Source organism: Nothobranchius furzeri, chromosome 6, assembly GCF_043380555.1.
Source record: "Nothobranchius furzeri strain GRZ-AD chromosome 6, NfurGRZ-RIMD1, whole genome shotgun sequence".
Classification (NCBI taxonomy): domain Eukaryota; kingdom Metazoa; phylum Chordata; class Actinopteri; order Cyprinodontiformes; family Nothobranchiidae; genus Nothobranchius; species Nothobranchius furzeri.
In genome coordinates this window covers 4,928,719-4,945,259 of record NC_091746.1, presented here as the reverse complement: position 1 = coordinate 4,945,259, position 16,541 = coordinate 4,928,719, and positions in this window count along the sequence as shown.

Here is a 16,541-nt window from a genome sequence, read left to right as displayed (position 1 = left end):
TCTTGCTTGGGCTTCTCTCATGGAGGCCCTCAGTCAGAGCCATTGTTGATATGTGGCAAGACGCTCCTCGGGGCGAGTCTTGCTTGGGCCTCTCTCCTGGAGGTGCTCAGTCAGACCCAGTGTTGACATGGTGCAAGACGCTCCTCGGGGCGCGTCTTGCTTGGGCTTCTCTCTTGGAGGCCCTCAGTCAGACCCATTGTTGACATGTGGCAAGACGCTCCTCGGGGCGCGTCTTGCTTGGGCTTCTCTCCTGGAGGCCCTCAGTCAGACCCATTGTTGACATGTGGCAAGACGCTCCTCGGGGCGCGTCTTGCTGGGGCTTCTCTCCTGGAGGCGTTCAGTCAGACCGAGTGCTGACATGTGGCAAGACACTCCTCGGGACGCGTCTTAGTTGGGCTTCTCTCCTGGAGGCCCTCAGTCAGACTCATTGTTGACATGTGGCAAGACGCTCCTCGGGGCGCGTCTTGCTTGGGCCTCTCTCCTGGAGGTGCTCAGTCAGACCCAGTGTTGACATGGTGCAAGACGCTTCTCGGGGCGCGTCTTGCTTGGGATTCTCTCCTGGAGGCGTTCAGTCAGACCGAGTGCTGACATGTGGCAAGACACTCCTCGGGACGCGTCTTAGTTGGGCTTCTCTCCTGGAGGCCCTCAGTCAGACTCATTGTTGACATGTGGCAAGACGCTCCTCGGGGCGCGTCTTGCTTGGGCCTCTCTCCTGGAGGCGCTCAGTCAGACCCAGTGGTGACATGTGGCAAGACGCTCCTCGAGGCGCATCTTGCTTGGGCCTCTCTCCTGGAGACGCTCAGTCAGACCCAGTGTTGACACGTGACAAGACGCTCCTCGGGGCGCGTCTTGCTTGGGCTTCTCTCATGGAGGCCCTCAATCAGACCGAGTGCTGACATGTGGCAAGAGGCTCCTCGGGGCGCTTCTTGCTTGGGCTTCTCTCATGGAGGCCCTCAGTCAGACCCATTGTTGATATGTGGCAAGACGCTCCTCGGGGCGCGTCTTGCTTGGGCCTCTCTCCTGGAGGCGCTCAGTCAGACCGAGTGCTGACATGTGGCAAGAGGCTCCTCGGGGCGCTTCTTGCTTGGGCTTCTCTCATGGAGGCCCTCAGTCAGACCCATTGTTGATATGTGGCAGGACGCTCCTCGGGGCGAGTCTTGCTTGGGCCTCTCTCCTGGAGGTGCTCAGTCAGACCCAGTGTTGACATGGTGCAAGACGCTCCTCGTGGCGCGTCTTGCTTGGGCTTCTCTCTTGGAGGCCCTCAGTCAGACCCATTGTTTACATGTGGCAAGGCGCTCCTCGGGGCGCGTCTTGCTTGGGCTTCTCTCCTGGTGGCCCTCAGTCAGACCCATTGTTGACATGTGGCAAGACGCTCCTCGGGGCGCGTCTTGCTTGGGCTTCTCTCTTGGAGGCCCTCAGTCAGACCCATTGTTGACATGTGGCAAGACGCTCCTCGGGGTGCGTCTTGCTTGGGCTTCTCTCCTGGAGGCCCTCAGTCAGACCCATTGTTGACATGTGGCAAGACGCTCCTCGGGGCGCGTCTTGCTTGGGCCTCTCTCCTGGAGGCGCTCAGTCAGACCGAGTGCTGACATAAGGCAAGACGCTCCTCGGGGCGCGTCTTGCTGGGGCCTCTCTCCTGGAGGCGCTCAGTCAGACCCAGTGCTTACATGTGGCAAGACGCTCCTCGGGGCGCGTCTTGCTTGGGCCTCTCTCCTGGAGGCGCTCAGTCAGACCCAGTGGTGACATGTGGCATGACGCTCCTCGGGGCGCGTCTTGCTTGGGCTTCTCTCATGGAGGCCCTCAGTCAGACCCATTGTTGATATGTGGCAAGACGCTCCTCGGGGCGCGTCTTGCTGGGGCCTCTCTCCTGGAGGCGCTCAGTCAGACCCAGTGCTTACATGTGGCAAGACGCTCCTCGGGGCACGTCTTGCTTGGGCCTCTCTCCTGGAGGCGCTCAGTCAGACCCAGTGGTGACATGTGGCAAGTCGCTCCTCGGGGCGCGTCTTGCTTGGGCTTCTCTCATGGAGGCCCTCAGTCAGACCCATTGTTGATATGTGGCAAGACGCTCCTCGGGGCGCGTCTTGCTTAGGCCTCTCTCCTGGAGGTGCTCAGTCAGACCGAGTGCTGACACGTGGCAAGACGCTCCTCGGGGCGCGTCTTGCTTGGGCTTCTCTCCTGGAGGCCCTCAGTCAGACCCATTGTTGACATGTGGCAAGACACTCCTCGGGACGCGTCTTGCATGGGCTTCTCTCCTGGAGGCCCTCAGTCAGACTCATTGTTGACATGTGGCAAGACACTCCTCGGGACGCGTCTTGCTTGGGCCTCTCTCCTGGAGGCGCTCAGTCAGACCGAGTGCTGACATGTGGCAAGACGCTCCTCGGGGCGCGTCTTGCTTGGGCCTCTCTCCTGGAGGCGCTCAGTCAGACCCAGTGGTGACATGTGGCAAGACGCTCCTCGGGGCGCGTCTTGCTTGGGCTTCTCTCATGGAGGCCCTCAGTCAGACCCATTGTTGATATGTGGCAAGACGCTCCTCGGGGCGCGTCTTGCTTGGGCCTCTCTCCTGGAGGCGCTCAGTCAGACCGAGTGCTGACACGTGGCAAGACGCTCCTCGGGGCGCGTCTTGCTTGGGCTTCTCTCCTGGAGGCCCTCAGTCAGACCCATTGTTGACATGTGGCAAGACACTCCTCGGGACGCGTCTTGCTTGGGCTTCTCTCCTGGAGGCCCTCAGTCAGACTCATTGTTGACATGTGGCAAGACGCACCTCGGGGCGCGTCTTGCTGGGGCCTCTCTCCTGGAGGCGCTCAGTCAGACCCAGTGCTTACATGTGGCAAGACGCTCCTCGGGGCGCGTCTTGCTGGGGCTTCTCTCCTGGAGGCATACAGTCAGACCGAGTTCTGACATGTGGCAAGACACTCCTCGGGACGCGTCTTAGTTGGGCTTCTCTCCTGGAGGCCCTCAGTCAGACTCATTGTTGACATGTGGCAAGACGCTCCTCGGGGCGCGTCTTGCTTGGGCCTCTCTCCTGGAGGCGCTCAGTCAGACCCAGTGGTGACATGTGGCAAGACGCTCCTCGGGGCGCGTCTTGCTTGGGCCTCTCTCCTGGAGACGCTCAGTCAGACCCAGTGTTGACACGTGACAAGGCGCTCCTCGGGGCGCGTCTTGCTTGGGCTTCTCTCCTGGTGGCCCTCAGTCAGACCCATTGTTGACATGTGGCAAGACGCTCCTCGGGGCGCGTCTTGCTTGGGCCTCTCTCCTGGAGGCGCTCAGTCAGACCGAGTGCTGACATAAGGCAAGACGCTCCTTGGGGCGCGTCTTGCTGGGGCCTCTCTCCTGGAGGCGCTCAGTCAGACCCAGTGCTTACATGTGGCAAGACGCTCCTCGGGGCGCGTCTTGCTTGGGCCTCTCTCCTGGAGGTGCTCAGTCAGACCCAGTGTTGACATGGTGCAAGACGCTCCTCGGGGCGCGTCTTGCTTGGGCTTCTCTCTTGGAGGCCCTCAGTCAGACCCATTGTTGACATGTGGCAAGACGCTCCTCGGGGTGCGTCTTGCTTGGGCTTCTCTCCTGGAGGCCCTCAGTCAGACCCATTGTTGACATGTGGCAAGACGCTCCTCGGGGCGCGTCTTGCTTGGGCCTCTCTCCTGGAGGCGCTCAGTCAGACCGAGTGCTGACATAAGGCAAGACGCTCCTCGGGGCGCGTCTTGCTGGGGCCTCTCTCCTGGAGGCGCTCAGTCAGACCCAGTGCTTACATGTGGCAAGACGCTCCTCGGGGCGCGTCTTGCTTGGGCCTCTCTCCTGGAGGCGCTCAGTCAGACCCAGTGGTGACATGTGGCATGATGCTCCTCGGGGCGCGTCTTGCTTGGGCCTCTCTCCTGGAGACGCTCAGTCAGACCCAGTGTTGACATGTGGCAAGACGCTCCTCGGGGCGCATCTTGCTTGGGCCTCTCTCCTGGAGACGCTCAGTCAGACCCAGTGTTGACACGTGACAAGACGCTCCTCGGGGCGCGTCTTGCTTGGGCTTCTCTCATGGAGGCTCTCAATCAGACCGAGTGCTGACATGTGGCAAGAGGCTCCTCGGGGCGCTTCTTGCTTGGGCTTCTCTCATGGAGGCCCTCAGTCAGACCCATTGTTGATATGTGGCAAGACGCTCCTCGGGGCGCGTCTTGCTTGGGCCTCTCTCCTGGAGGCGCTCAGTCAGACCGAGTGCTGACATGTGGCAAGAGGCTCCTCGGGGCGCTTCTTGCTTGGGCTTCTCTCATGGAGGCCCTCAGTCAGACCCATTGTTGATATGTGGCAGGACGCTCCTCGGGGCGAGTCTTGCTTGGGCCTCTCTCCTGGAGGTGCTCAGTCAGACCCAGTGTTGACATGGTGCAAGACGCTCCTCGGGGCGCGTCTTGCTTGGGCTTCTCTCTTGGAGGCCCTCAGTCAGACCCATTGTTTACATGTGGCAAGGCGCTCCTCGGGGCGCGTCTTGCTTGGGCTTCTCTCCTGGTGGCCCTCAGTCAGACCCATTGTTGACATGTGGCAAGACGCTCCTCGGGGCGCGTCTTGCTTGGGCCTCTCTCCTGGAGGCGCTCAGTCAGACCGAGTGCTGACATAAGGCAAGACGCTCCTTGGGGCGCGTCTTGCTGGGGCCTCTCTCCTGGAGGCGCTCAGTCAGACCCAGTGCTTACATGTGGCAAGACGCTCCTCGGGGCGCGTCTTGCTTGGGCCTCTCTCCTGGAGGTGCTCAGTCAGACCCAGTGTTGACATGGTGCAAGACGCTCCTCGGGGCGCGTCTTGCTTGGGCTTCTCTCTTGGAGGCCCTCAGTCAGACCCATTGTTGACATGTGGCAAGACGCTCCTCGGGGTGCGTCTTGCTTGGGCTTCTCTCCTGGAGGCCCTCAGTCAGACCCATTGTTGACATGTGGCAAGACGCTCCTCGGGGCGCGTCTTGCTTGGGCCTCTCTCCTGGAGGCGCTCAGTCAGACCGAGTGCTGACATAAGGCAAGACGCTCCTTGGGGCGCGTCTTGCTGGGGCCTCTCTCCTGGAGGCGCTCAGTCAGACCCAGTGCTTACATGTGGCAAGACGCTCCTCGGGGCGCGTCTTGCTTGGGCCTCTCTCCTGGAGGTGCTCAGTCAGACCCAGTGTTGACATGGTGCAAGACGCTCCTCGGGGCGCGTCTTGCTTGGGCTTCTCTCTTGGAGGCCCTCAGTCAGACCCATTGTTGACATGTGGCAAGACGCTCCTCGGGGTGCGTCTTGCTTGGGCTTCTCTCCTGGAGGCCCTCAGTCAGACCCATTGTTGACATGTGGCAAGACGCTCCTCGGGGCGCGTCTTGCTTGGGCCTCTCTCCTGGAGGCGCTCAGTCAGACCGAGTGCTGACATAAGGCAAGACGCTCCTCGGGGCGCGTCTTGCTGGGGCCTCTCTCCTGGAGGCGCTCAGTCAGACCCAGTGCTTACATGTGGCAAGACGCTCCTCGGGGCGCGTCTTGCTTGGGCCTCTCTCCTGGAGGCGCTCAGTCAGACCCAGTGGTGACATGTGGCATGACGCTCCTCGGGGCGCGTCTTGCTTGGGCTTCTCTCATGGAGGCCCTCAGTCAGACCCATTGTTGATATGTGGCAAGACGCTCCTCGGGGCGCGTCTTGCTGGGGCCTCTCTCCTGGAGGCGCTCAGTCAGACCCAGTGCTTACATGTGGCAAGACGCTCCTCGGGGCACGTCTTGCTTGGGCCTCTCTCCTGGAGGCGCTCAGTCAGACCCAGTGGTGACATGTGGCAAGTCGCTCCTCGGGGCGCGTCTTGCTTGGGCTTCTCTCATGGAGGCCCTCAGTCAGACCCATTGTTGATATGTGGCAAGACGCTCCTCGGGGCGCGTCTTGCTTAGGCCTCTCTCCTGGAGGTGCTCAGTCAGACCGAGTGCTGACACGTGGCAAGACGCTCCTCGGGGCGCGTCTTGCTTGGGCTTCTCTCCTGGAGGCCCTCAGTCAGACCCATTGTTGACATGTGGCAAGACACTCCTCGGGACGCGTCTTGCATGGGCTTCTCTCCTGGAGGCCCTCAGTCAGACTCATTGTTGACATGTGGCAAGACACTCCTCGGGACGCGTCTTGCTTGGGCCTCTCTCCTGGAGGCGCTCAGTCAGACCGAGTGCTGACATGTGGCAAGACGCTCCTCGGGGCGCGTCTTGCTTGGGCCTCTCTCCTGGAGGCGCTCAGTCAGACCCAGTGGTGACATGTGGCAAGACGCTCCTCGGGGCGCGTCTTGCTTGGGCTTCTCTCATGGAGGCCCTCAGTCAGACCCATTGTTGATATGTGGCAAGACGCTCCTCGGGGCGCGTCTTGCTTGGGCCTCTCTCCTGGAGGCGCTCAGTCAGACCGAGTGCTGACACGTGGCAAGACGCTCCTCGGGGCGCGTCTTGCTTGGGCTTCTCTCCTGGAGGCCCTCAGTCAGACCCATTGTTGACATGTGGCAAGACACTCCTCGGGACGCGTCTTGCTTGGGCTTCTCTCCTGGAGGCCCTCAGTCAGACTCATTGTTGACATGTGGCAAGACGCACCTCGGGGCGCGTCTTGCTGGGGCCTCTCTCCTGGAGGCGCTCAGTCAGACCCAGTGCTTACATGTGGCAAGACGCTCCTCGGGGCGCGTCTTGCTGGGGCTTCTCTCCTGGAGGCATACAGTCAGACCGAGTTCTGACATGTGGCAAGACACTCCTCGGGACGCGTCTTAGTTGGGCTTCTCTCCTGGAGGCCCTCAGTCAGACTCATTGTTGACATGTGGCAAGACGCTCCTCGGGGCGCGTCTTGCTTGGGCCTCTCTCCTGGAGGCGCTCAGTCAGACCCAGTGGTGACATGTGGCAAGACGCTCCTCGGGGCGCGTCTTGCTTGGGCCTCTCTCCTGGAGACGCTCAGTCAGACCCAGTGTTGACACGTGACAAGACGCTCCTCGGGGCGTGTCTTGCTTGGGCTTCTCTCATGGAGGCCCTCAGTCAGACCCATTGTTGATATGTGGCAAGACGCTCCTCGGGGCGCGTCTTGCTTGGGCCTCTCTCCTGGAGGCGCTCAGTCAGACCGAGTGCTGACATGTGGCAAGAGGCTCCTCGGGGCACTTCTTGCTTGGGCTTCTCTCATGGAGGCCCTCAGTCAGACCCATTGTTGATATGTGGCAGGACGCTCCTCGGGGCGAGTCTTGCTTGGGCCTCTCTCCTGTAGGTGCTCAGTCAGACCCAGTGTTGACATGGTGCAAGACGCTTCTCGGGGCGCGTCTTGCTTGGGCTTCTCTCCTGGAGGCGTTCAGTCAGACCGAGTGCTGACATGTGGCAAGACACTCCTCGGGACGCGTCTTAGTTGGGCTTCTCTCCTGGAGGCCCTCAGTCAGACTCATTGTTGACATGTGGCAAGACGCTCCTCGGGGCGCGTCTTGCTTGGGCCTCTCTCCTGGAGGCGCTCAGTCAGACCCAGTGGTGACATGTGGCAAGACGCTCCTCGGGGCGCATCTTGCTTGGGCCTCTCTCCTGGAGACGCTCAGTCAGACCCAGTGTTGACACGTGACAAGACGCTCCTCGGGGCGCGTCTTGCTTGGGCTTCTCTCATGGAGGCCCTCAATCAGACCGAGTGCTGACATGTGGCAAGAGGCTCCTCGGGGCGCTTCTTGCTTGGGCTTCTCTCATGGAGGCCCTCAGTCAGACCCATTGTTGATATGTGGCAAGACGCTCCTCAGGGCGCGTCTTGCTTGGGCCTCTCTCCTGGAGGCGCTCAGTCAGACCGAGTGCTGACATGTGGCAAGAGGCTCCTCGGGGCGCTTCTTGCTTGGGCTTCTCTCATGGAGGCCCTCAGTCAGACCCATTGTTGATATGTGGCAGGACGCTCCTCGGGGCGAGTCTTGCTTGGGCCTCTCTCCTGGAGGTGCTCAGTCAGACCCAGTGTTGACATGGTGCAAGACGCTCCTCGGGGCGCGTCTTGCTTGGGCTTCTCTCTTGGAGGCCCTCAGTCAGACCCATTGTTTACATGTGGCAAGGCGCTCCTCGGGGCGCGTCTTGCTTGGGCTTCTCTCCTGGTGGCCCTCAGTCAGACCCATTGTTGACATGTGGCAAGACGCTCCTCGGGGCGCGTCTTGCTTGGGCCTCTCTCCTGGAGGCGCTCAGTCAGACCGAGTGCTGACATAAGGCAAGACGCTCCTTGGGGCGCGTCTTGCTGGGGCCTCTCTCCTGGAGGCGCTCAGTCAGACCCAGTGCTTACATGTGGCAAGACGCTCCTCGGGGCGCGTCTTGCTTGGGCCTCTCTCCTGGAGGTGCTCAGTCAGACCCAGTGTTGACATGGTGCAAGACGCTCCTCGGGGCGCGTCTTGCTTGGGCTTCTCTCTTGGAGGCCCTCAGTCAGACCCATTGTTGACATGTGGCAAGACGCTCCTCGGGGTGCGTCTTGCTTGGGCTTCTCTCCTGGAGGCCCTCAGTCAGACCCATTGTTGACATGTGGCAAGACGCTCCTCGGGGCGCGTCTTGCTTGGGCCTCTCTCCTGGAGGCGCTCAGTCAGACCGAGTGCTGACATAAGGCAAGACGCTCCTCGGGGCGCGTCTTGCTGGGGCCTCTCTCCTGGAGGCGCTCAGTCAGACCCAGTGCTTACATGTGGCAAGACGCTCCTCGGGGCGCGTCTTGCTTGGGCCTCTCTCCTGGAGGCGCTCAGTCAGACCCAGTGGTGACATGTGGCATGACGCTCCTCGGGGCGCGTCTTGCTTGGGCTTCTCTCATGGAGGCCCTCAGTCAGACCCATTGTTGATATGTGGCAAGACGCTCCTCGGGGCGCGTCTTGCTTGGGCCTCTCTCCTGGAGGCGCTCAGTCAGACCGAGTGCTGACACGTGGCAAGACGCTCCTCGTGGCGCGTCTTGCTTGGGCTTCTCTCCTGGAGGCCCTCAGTCAGACCCATTGTTGACATGTGGCAAGACACTCCTCGGGACGCGTCTTGCTTGGGCTTCTCTTCTGGAGGCCCTCAGTCAGACTCATTGTTGACATGTGGCAAGACACTCCTCGGGACGCGTCTTGCTTGGGCCTCTCTCCTGGAGGCGCTCAGTCAGACCCAGTGCTTACATGTGGCAAGACGCTCCTCTGGGCGCGTCTTGCTGGGGCTTCTCTCCTGGAGGCATACAGTCAGACCGAGTGCTGACATGTGGCAAGACACTCCTCGGGACGCGTCTTAGTTGGGCTTCTCTCCTGGAGGCCCTCAGTCAGACTCATTGTTGACATGTGGCAAGACGCTCGTCGGGGCGCGTCTTGCTTGGGCCTCTCTCCTGGAGGCGCTCAGTCAGACCCAGTGCTGACATGTGGCAAGACGCTCCTCGGGGCGCTTCTTGCTTGGGCTTCTCTCATGGAGGCCCTCAGTCAGAGCCATTGTTGATATGTGGCAAGACGCTCCTCGGGGCGAGTCTTGCTTGGGCCTCTCTCCTGGAGGTGCTCAGTCAGACCCAGTGTTGACATGGTGCAAGACGCTCCTCGGGGCGCGTCTTGCTTGGGCTTCTCTCTTGGAGGCCCTCAGTCAGACCCATTGTTGACATGTGGCAAGACGCTCCTCGGGGCGCGTCTTGCTTGGGCTTCTCTCCTGGAGGCCCTCAGTCAGACCCATTGTTGACATGTTGCAAGACGCTCCTCGGGGCGCGTCTTGCTGGGGCTTCTCTCCTGGAGGCGTTCAGTCAGACCGAGTGCTGACATGTGGCAAGACACTCCTCGGGACGCGTCTTAGTTGGGCTTCTCTCCTGGAGGCCCTCAGTCAGACTCATTGTTGACATGTGGCAAGACGCTCCTCGGGGCGCGTCTTGCTTGGGCCTCTCTCCTGGAGGCGCTCAGTCAGACCCAGTGGTGTCATGTGGCAAGACGCTCCTCGGGGCGCGTCTTGCTTGGGCCTCTCTCCTGGAGACGCTCAGTCAGACCCAGTGTTGACACGTGACAAGACGCTCCTCGGGGCGCGTCTTGCTTGGGCTTCTCTCATGGAGGCCCTCAGTCAGACCCATTGTTGATATGTGGCAAGACGCTCCTCGGGGCGCGTCTTGCTTGGGCCTCTCTCCTGGAGGCGCTCAGTCAGACCGAGTGCTGACATGTGGCAAGAGGCTCCTCGGGGCGCTTCTTGCTTGGGCTTCTCTCATGGAGGCCCTCAGTCAGACTCATTGTTGACATGTGGCAAGACACTCCTCGGGACGCGTCTTGCTTGGGCCTCTCTCCTGGAGGCGCTCAGTCAGACCCAGTGCTTACATGTGGCAAGACGCTCCTCTGGGCGCGTCTTGCTGGGGCTTCTCTCCTGGAGGCATACAGTCAGACCGAGTGCTGACATGTGGCAAGACACTCCTCGGGACGCGTCTTAGTTGGGCTTCTCTCCTGGAGGCCCTCAGTCAGACTCATTGTTGACATGTGGCAAGACGCTCGTCGGGGCGCGTCTTGCTTGGGCCTCTCTCCTGGAGGCGCTCAGTCAGACCCAGTGCTGACATGTGGCAAGACGCTCCTCGGGGCGCTTCTTGCTTGGGCTTCTCTCATGGAGGCCCTCAGTCAGAGCCATTGTTGATATGTGGCAAGACGCTCCTCGGGGCGAGTCTTGCTTGGGCCTCTCTCCTGGAGGTGCTCAGTCAGACCCAGTGTTGACATGGTGCAAGACGCTCCTCGGGGCGCGTCTTGCTTGGGCTTCTCTCTTGGAGGCCCTCAGTCAGACCCATTGTTGACATGTGGCAAGACGCTCCTCGGGGCGCGTCTTGCTTGGGCTTCTCTCCTGGAGGCCCTCAGTCAGACCCATTGTTGACATGTTGCAAGACGCTCCTCGGGGCGCGTCTTGCTGGGGCTTCTCTCCTGGAGGCGTTCAGTCAGACCGAGTGCTGACATGTGGCAAGACACTCCTCGGGACGCGTCTTAGTTGGGCTTCTCTCCTGGAGGCCCTCAGTCAGACTCATTGTTGACATGTGGCAAGACGCTCCTCGGGGCGCGTCTTGCTTGGGCCTCTCTCCTGGAGGCGCTCAGTCAGACCCAGTGGTGTCATGTGGCAAGACGCTCCTCGGGGCGCGTCTTGCTTGGGCCTCTCTCCTGGAGACGCTCAGTCAGACCCAGTGTTGACACGTGACAAGACGCTCCTCGGGGCGCGTCTTGCTTGGGCTTCTCTCATGGAGGCCCTCAGTCAGACCCATTGTTGATATGTGGCAGGACGCTCCTCGGGGCGAGTCTTGCTTGGGCCTCTCTCCTGTAGGTGCTCAGTCAGACCCAGTGTTGACATGGTGCAAGACGCTTCTCGGGGCGCGTCTTGCTTGGGCTTCTCTCCTGGAGGCGTTCAGTCAGACCGAGTGCTGACATGTGGCAAGACACTCCTCGGGACGCGTCTTAGTTGGGCTTCTCTCCTGGAGGCCCTCAGTCAGACTCATTGTTGACATGTGGCAAGACGCTCCTCGGGGCGCGTCTTGCTTGGGCCTCTCTCCTGGAGGCGCTCAGTCAGACCCAGTGGTGACATGTGGCAAGACGCTCCTCGGGGCGCATCTTGCTTGGGCCTCTCTCCTGGAGACGCTCAGTCAGACCCAGTGTTGACACGTGACAAGACGCTCCTCGGGGCGCGTCTTGCTTGGGCTTCTCTCATGGAGGCCCTCAATCAGACCCATTGTTGATATGTGGCAAGACGCTCCTCGGGGCGCGTCTTGCTTGGGCCTCTCTCCTGGAGGCGCTCAGTCAGACCGAGTGCTGACATGTGGCAAGAGGCTCCTCGGGGCGCTTCTTGCTTGGGCTTCTCTCATGGAGGCCCTCAGTCAGACCCATTGTTGATATGTGGCAGGACGCTCCTCGGGGCGAGTCTTGCTTGGGCCTCTCTCCTGGAGGTGCTCAGTCAGACCCAGTGTTGACATGGTGCAAGACGCTCCTCGGGGCGCGTCTTGCTTGGGCTTCTCTCTTGGAGGCCCTCAGTCAGACCCATTGTTTACATGTGGCAAGGCGCTCCTCGGGGCGCGTCTTGCTTGGGCTTCTCTCCTGGAGGCCCTCAGTCAGACCCATTGTTGACATGTGGCAAGACGCTCCTCGGGGCGCGTCTTGCTTGGGCCTCTCTCCTGGAGGCGCTCAGTCAGACCGAGTGCTGACATAAGGCAAGACGCTCCTTGGGGCGCGTCTTGCTGGGGCCTCTCTCCTGGAGGCGCTCAGTCAGACCCAGTGCTTACATGTGGCAAGACGCTCCTCGGGGCGCGTCTTGCTTGGGCCTCTCTCCTGGAGGTGCTCAGTCAGACCCAGTGTTGACATGGTGCAAGACGCTCCTCGGGGCGCGTCTTGCTTGGGCTTCTCTCTTGGAGGCCCTCAGTCAGACCCATTGTTGACATGTGGCAAGACGCTCCTCGGGGTGCGTCTTGCTTGGGCTTCTCTCCTGGAGGCCCTCAGTCAGACCCATTGTTGACATGTGGCAAGACGCTCCTCGGGGCGCGTCTTGCTTGGGCCTCTCTCCTGGAGGCGCTCAGTCAGACCGAGTGCTGACATAAGGCAAGACGCTCCTCGGGGCGCGTCTTGCTGGGGCCTCTCTCCTGGAGGCGCTCAGTCAGACCCAGTGCTTACATGTGGCAAGACGCTCCTCGGGGCGCGTCTTGCTTGGGCCTCTCTCCTGGAGGCGCTCAGTCAGACCCAGTGGTGACATGTGGCATGACGCTCCTCGGGGCGCGTCTTGCTTGGGCTTCTCTCATGGAGGCCCTCAGTCAGACCCATTGTTGATATGTGGCAAGACGCTCCTCGGGGCGCGTCTTGCTTGGGCCTCTCTCCTGGAGGCGCTCAGTCAGACCGAGTGCTGACACGTGGCAAGACGCTCCTCGGGGCGCGTCTTGCTTGGGCTTCTCTCCTGGAGGCCCTCAGTCAGACCCATTGTTGACATGTGGCAAGACACTCCTCGGGACGCGTCTTGCTTGGGCTTCTCTCCTGGAGGCCCTCAGTCAGACTCATTGTTGACATGTGGCAAGACGCACCTCGGGGCGCGTCTTGCTGGGGCCTCTCTCCTGGAGGCGCTCAGTCAGACCCAGTGCTTACATGTGGCAAGACGCTCCTCGGGGCGCGTCTTGCTGGGGCTTCTCTCCTGGAGGCATACAGTCAGACCGAGTGCTGACATGTGGCAAGACACTCCTCGGGACGCGTCTTAGTTGGGCTTCTCTCCTGGAGGCCCTCAGTCAGACTCATTGTTGACATGTGGCAAGATGCTCCTCGGGGCGCGTCTTGCTTGGGCCTCTCTCCTGGAGGCGCTCAGTCAGACCCAGTGCTGACATGTGGCAAGACGCTCCTCGGGGCGCTTCTTGCTTGGGCTTCTCTCATGGAGGCCCTCAGTCAGACCCATTGTTGATATGTGGCAAGACTCTCCTCGGGGCGAGTCTTGCTTGGGCCTCTCTCCTGGAGTTGCTCAGTCACACCCAGTGTTGACATGGTGCAAGACGCTCCTCGGGGCGCGTCTTGCTTGGGCTTCTCTCTTGGAGGCCCTCAGTCAGACCCATTGTTGACATGTGGCAAGACGCTCCTCGGGGCGCGTCTTGCTTGGGCCTCTCTCCTGGAGGCGCTCAGTCAGACCGAGTGCTGACATAAGGCAATACGCTCCTCGGGGCGCGTCTTGCTGGGGCCTCTCTCCTGGAGGCGCTCAGTCAGACCCAGTGCTTACATGTGGCAAGACGCTCCTCGGGGCGCGTCTTGCTTGTGCCTCTCTCCTGGAGGCACTCAGTCAGACCCAGTGGTGACATGTGGCAAGACGCTCCTCGGGGCGCGTCTTGCATGGGCTTCTCTCCTGGAGGCCCTCAGTCAGACCCATTGTTGACATGTGGCAAGACACTCCTCGGGACGCGTCTTGCATGGGCTTCTCTCCTGGAGGCCCTCAGTCAGACTCATTGTTGACATGTGGCAAGACACTCCTCGGAACGCGTCTTGCTTGGGCCTCTCTCCTGGAGGCGCTCAGTCAGACCGAGTGCTGACATAAGGCAATACGCACCTCGGGGCGCGTCTTGCTGGGGCCTCTCTCCTGGAGGCGCTCAGTCAGACGCAGTGCTTACATGTGGCAAGACGCTCCTCGGGGCGCGTCTTGCTTGGGCTTCTCTCATGGAGGCCCTCAGTCAGACCCATTGTTGATATGTGGCAAGACGCTCCTCGGGGCGCGTCTTGCTTGGGCCTCTCTCCTGGAGGCGCTCAGTCAGACCGAGTGCTGACACGTGGCAAGACGCTCCTCGGGGCGCGTCTTGCTTGGGCTTCTCTCCTGGAGGCCCTCAGTCAGACCCATTGTTGACATGTGGCAAGACACTCCTCGGGACGCGTCTTGCTTGGGCTTCTCTCCTGGAGGCCCTCAGTCAGACTCATTGTTGACATGTGGCAAGACGCACCTCGGGGCGCGTCTTGCTGGGGCCTCTCTCCTGGAGGCGCTCAGTCAGACCCAGTGCTTACATGTGGCAAGACGCTCCTCGGGGCGCGTCTTGCTGGGGCTTCTCTCCTGGAGGCATACAGTCAGACCGAGTGCTGACATGTGGCAAGACACTCCTCGGGACGCGTCTTAGTTGGGCTTCTCTCCTGGAGGCCCTCAGTCAGACTCATTGTTGACATGTGGCAAGATGCTCCTCGGGGCGCGTCTTGCTTGGGCCTCTCTCCTGGAGGCGCTCAGTCAGACCCAGTGCTGACATGTGGCAAGACGCTCCTCGGGGCGCTTCTTGCTTGGGCTTCTCTCATGGAGGCCCTCAGTCAGACCCATTGTTGATATGTGGCAAGACGCTCCTCGGGGCGAGTCTTGCTTGGGCCTCTCTCCTGGAGGTGCTCAGTCAGACCCAGTGTTGACATGGTGCAAGACGCTCCTCGGGGCGCGTCTTGCTTGGGCTTCTCTCTTGGAGGCCCTCAGTCAGACCCATTGTTGACATGTGGCAAGACGCTCCTCGGGGCGCGTCTTGCTTGGGCCTCTCTCCTGGAGGCGCTCAGTCAGACCGAGTGCTGACATAAGGCAATACGCTCCTCGGGGCGCGTCTTGCTGGGGCCTCTCTCCTGGAGGCGCTCAGTCAGACCCAGTGCTTACATGTGGCAAGACGCTCCTCGGGGCGCGTCTTGCTTGGGCCTCTCTCCTGGAGGCGCTCAGTCAGACCCAGTGGTGACATGTGGCAAGACGCTCCTCGGGGCGCGTCTTGCTTGGGCTTCTCTCATGGAGGCCCTCAGTCAGACCCATTGTTGATATGTGGCAAGACGCTCCTCGGGGCGCGTCTTGCTTGGGCCTCTCTCCTGGAGGTGCTCAGTCAGACCGAGTGCTGACACGTGGCAAGACGCTCCTCGGGGCGCGTCTTGCTTGGGCTTCTCTCCTGGAGGCCCTCAGTCAGACCCATTGTTGACATGTGGCAAGACACTCCTCGGGACGTGTCTTGCATGGGCTTCTCTCCTGGAGGCCCTCAGTCAGACTCATTGTTGACATGTGGCAAGACACTCCTCGGGACACGTCTTGCTTGGGCCTCTCTCCTGGAGGCGCTCAGTCAGACCGAGTGCTGACATAAGGCAATACGCACCTCGGGGCGCGTCTTGCTGGGGCCTCTCTCCTGGAGGCGCTCAGTCAGACGCAGTGCTTACATGTGGCAAGACGCTCCTCGGGGCGCGTCTTGCTGGGGCTTCTCTCCTGGAGGCGTTCAGTCAGACCGAGTGCTGACATGTGGCAAGACACTCCTCGGGACGCGTCTTAGTTTGGCTTCTCTCCTGGAGGCCCTCAGTCAGACTCATTGTTGACATGTGGCAAGACGCTCCTCGGGGCGCGTCTTGCTTGGGCCTCTCTCCTGGAGACGCTCAGTCAGACCCAGTGTTGACACGTGACAAGACGCTCCTCGGGGCGCGTCTTGCTTGGGCTTCTCTCATGGAGGCCCTCAGTCAGACCCATTGTTGATATGTGGCAAGACGCTCCTCAGGGCGCGTCTTGCTGGGGCTTCTCTCCTGGAGGCATACAGTCAGACCGAGTGCTGACATGTGGCAAGACACTCCTCGGGACGCGTCTTTGTTGGGCTTCTCTCCTGGAGGCCCTCAGTCAGACTCATTGTTGACATGTGGCAAGATGCTCCTCGGGGCGCGTCTTGCTTGGGCCTCTCTCCTGGAGGCGCTCAGTCAGACCGAGTGCTGACATAAGGCAATACGCTCCTCGGGGCGCGTCTTGCTGGGGCCTCTCTCCTGGAGGCGCTCAGTCAGACCCAGTGCTTACATGTGGCAAGACGCTCCTCGGGGCGCGTCTTGCTTGGGCCTCTCTCCTGGAGGCGCTCAGTCAGACCCAGTGGTGACATGTGGCAAGACGCTCCTCGGGGCGCGTCTTGCATGGGCTTCTCTCCTGGAGGCCCTCAGTCAGACCCATTGTTGACATGTGGCAAGACACTCCTCGGGACGCGTCTTGCATGGGCTTCTCTCCTGGAGGCCCTCAGTCAGACTCATTGTTGACATGTGGCAAGACACTCCTCGGAACGCGTCTTGCTTGGGCCTCTCTCCTGGAGGCGCTCAGTCAGACCGAGTGCTGACATAAGGCAATACGCACCTCGGGGCGCGTCTTGCTGGGGCCTCTCTCCTGGAGGCGCTCAGTCAGACGCAGTGCTTACATGTGGCAAGACG